Here is a 3495-nt window from a genome sequence, read left to right as displayed (position 1 = left end):
CCTGAGCTCCGCACAAGATGCTGGACCCCGCCCTGTCCGAGGACCCAGCACACTCGTCCGGGAACACCAGGTGGTGCGATATGCTCGAGGAATGAGAGGCCCGCGGAGACGTACTCGACGGGGAAGCTCTCACCGTAACCCTCAGGTCTCCCTGACCATGAACCGAAGTAGCCCTCCGGCCGGAGGAGCTAGAGCGGAGCATGGCAAGGGGGATACCCCCCTGTTTAATGAGGAGGTATCTGGACCGCAACATCGCGATGGTCATGTTCCCGCAATGAGAACATGACTCACCCACGAGCGCTGCATCAGCGTGCTGAAAGCCGAAGCACGAGACATAGCGATCGTGACCATCAGATGAAGCCAGGAAACCCAATTCGTCAGTCACGACTGACGTAACGTCGAACGTGACTGACTGAAAGGGAACTACAGTAGCACTCAAACAACAGGTTTCCTGCATCCGAACGCTGGCATGTGTGTGTAAATGAAGGCGTGTTTCAGCAGCAGGCGCTTCAGTTTGAGCTTCACTGAAATGCATTAATGTGTCATTCACTAGGTTTCCTGCAAGCCTCCGCAGCGCATTCATCAGATGCTGCTAATTCAAATGCTAATTCATACCTGCTGAGAAGTGCCTCATTCTATCTGTCTGTGTGTGAGGAGACGATACTTCAGCGCTCAGCGTGACAAAGCTTCACCGCACACACACCTCGCTTATTACGCAATAGTTTGTTAATTTGATCAGGCTTTCAGCTGCCGATGAGAGGCCGCTCACACAAGACGTGTTTCTGTTCAATAGCAGTGAAACGGAGCAGAACCGAGTCCGAGAGAGGTTTAACGACACAAAATCCTAAAAACATGTAAATGATGCATTCAATCGAAAATTTTGAATAATTAGGACGTTTTAATGTGAAAGAAGTCTCTTCTGCTCACCAAAGCTGCATTTATTTGATCAAAAATACAGAAAATTTGTGAAATATTATTATAATGTAAAACAGCTGTTTTCTCTGTGAATATCTGTTAAACTGTAATGTATTTAAATATAAATCTTTTGTAAAATTATAAATGTCTTTACTGTCACTTTTGATCAATTTAATGCGTCTTTGCTGAATAAAAGTATTAATTTATTTATTTTAAAATAAATAAATATATAATTACCCCAAACTTTTGAATTGTAATTCATCATTGTTTTCACAAAAATATAAAAGATGTTTTCTGAAAATACAGCTTTGATCACAGGAATAAATTGCATTTTACAATAGATTTACATTGAAAACAGCTATTTGAAATTGTAATAATATTTTGCAATGTTTGCTGTATTTTTGATGCAGTCTTGGTGAGCAGAAGATACACTAAATAATCTTAATTATTCTAAACTTATTAACCATATGGACCAACAAGTTTAAGAACAAGCAACACATCAGAAGAAGAACACATTCGGTGTGCAGCGAAGGACTTTAGCTCTACTTTTAGAGCTAATACTTTTACAAAGACAAAAAGAGGACAGAAGAGACGGGACGGAGCAGAGCGGATGTGAGGAGTGACGGAGAGCATCCTTTATTTGACGCACTGAAGCAGATGTAATTGAAAAAAAATCTGTCAGCCTTCCCTCAGTGGCAGATTTTAATGCAATAGTCTGACAGAATGACTCGCTCCGCATGTGCAATGAGACAGACGGACGGGTGTGGATCTGATGTTTCTAACACACACACACACACACACACTTCATCTGTAGATATAAGTCTCTCTGCTTTACTAACACACATCTAACTCTCATCTATGTCACACAGACAGACTTTCAGCATCACATCAGTGCCTCATGGAGACAAACCTGTCTCACCGTATACATACTTCTCTGCGTAAACATGTTTTCAAATCCTGGCCATACTGCAAGCAATATATGAGCAATATCACACAAGAGTAGACGTGTGAGATATGGCTGTATATCGGCACAGCTGTGATTCGGCCGTAGGTAATCATATATGTGCTGATATAGAGCCATATCTCATGGCTACGGGTGTGGTATTGCGTTTATAAAACAGTTTAATGGCACGAGTGTGTAAATACATAAGAAACAACAACGGAGTGTCTTTAAAACCCCTCTTTTGTGCGGAACTACTTCCTTCCGCCACAGACTCCGATCTCAGTTTAACAGTTTAACAGCTGAGCTCAAGATCTGTTACTAATTCAGAACATTACTTTAGAACTTTAGTAGTCAAGTCAAATCACATTTATTTATACAGGTGCATCTCAATAAATTAGAATGTCAGATGAGAGCAAGTTTTGTATTTCATTTGGAAACCAAGGTCCTGTGTCAATAACGCAAAATGACAATAGTAAACACTCAATTTTAGTAACGAGGGAACGTTGAGTTGCTTCATTAAAAGCTTATTGTATCACTGTATTATAAGAAAGATATGGACTGAGAGTGTGATTACCTGCATCTGATACAGCATTCATTCTTCAGCTCAATCTCATATTCACAATAAAACATGAGTCTGAATGTCCACTGAGGAAAGCGATATCTTTGTCGTACTATCTTTTATCTGTTAAGGCTAATTTCTGATGACAGCGCTGCTCAGTGCATTTGTTAACTGCGTCTTACAAGCTGTTGTTGCAAGTGAAAATAACTTCCTTGTTTACAACCCTGTTTCAGTCTCTTTCAATATAAAAGTCTTTACTGCGGACATACTCAGAAAAACAGTCTTTTGTCACCATCTAATGACGGAATAATGTCACTAAAATCACCATCACGAACACATACAGTACTATATACTACTATTATTTATATAAAATATTATTTATTGAATAATAATATTTAATAAACAACAACAACAGTCATCATAAAAGTTGCTAGGCAATTCAGTCAGAAGCACAAAGGCAGCGCTCTAATATACAGCATTAAAGTGATATAAAATATAACATGATGAGATTTTGCCCTCAGCCAAAACTATTTGCTCTGGAACAAATAATAGATTAATGAGAGCAAAGACTGTCCGTTAGATTTACCCAAAACTAATTATATCTCATGATTAACCTCTATAGAGACATCAGAGCCAGTGGTGATTTCCAGCAGATCTGGCCGAGGTGAGGCTGCTCTCAGCGGGTTCATGAGCGCTGACGCCCTGGAGCTCACATCTCCAAAAACACTGAAGCTAATGTTCAAATAGACATTATCTTTATTTACAAACCGCATATTTGAAGTCTAAAAAAAGTTGATTCTCGTCTAAAAAACTCTTAAAACTATATTCCGTGACACAAACAAGTATTATTTATTAAAGGGGTGCTATTATGCTTTTTCAGTATTTCAGAAGGCGGGCCTTCATTTGATACAGGAACTATTCGAGCCGTTCATGCCAGACTGGGGAGAGAGGTGTTCCAATAATGTCAAATATGTAAAAAATAATGTGTTTTTCGAGAGCCGGTTCTAATACACCCCCAAAACAAAATTAAGACTTTGTAAAAGAGCATAATAGGACCCCTTTAAATTATAGTGGATTT

At 39.4% G+C, this 3495-nt stretch overlaps 1 protein-coding gene across 1 annotated transcript in view; it reads right to left on the bottom strand.

The window, feature by feature from the left end:
- Positions 1-3495, bottom strand: part of LOC107670917 (netrin receptor DCC-like) — a gene marked incomplete at its 3' end in the record, with an annotated part of 205240 nt that overhangs the window by 126921 nt on the left and 74824 nt on the right. The window lies entirely within an intron of this gene.

This window comes from Sinocyclocheilus anshuiensis, unplaced genomic scaffold, assembly GCF_001515605.1.
Source record: "Sinocyclocheilus anshuiensis isolate Anshui unplaced genomic scaffold, SAMN03320099.WGS_v1.1 scaffold1266, whole genome shotgun sequence".
NCBI lineage: Eukaryota > Metazoa > Chordata > Actinopteri > Cypriniformes > Cyprinidae > Sinocyclocheilus > Sinocyclocheilus anshuiensis.
The sequence above is the reverse complement of the archived record's forward strand: the minus strand, read 5'-3'. Positions and strand labels throughout refer to the sequence as shown.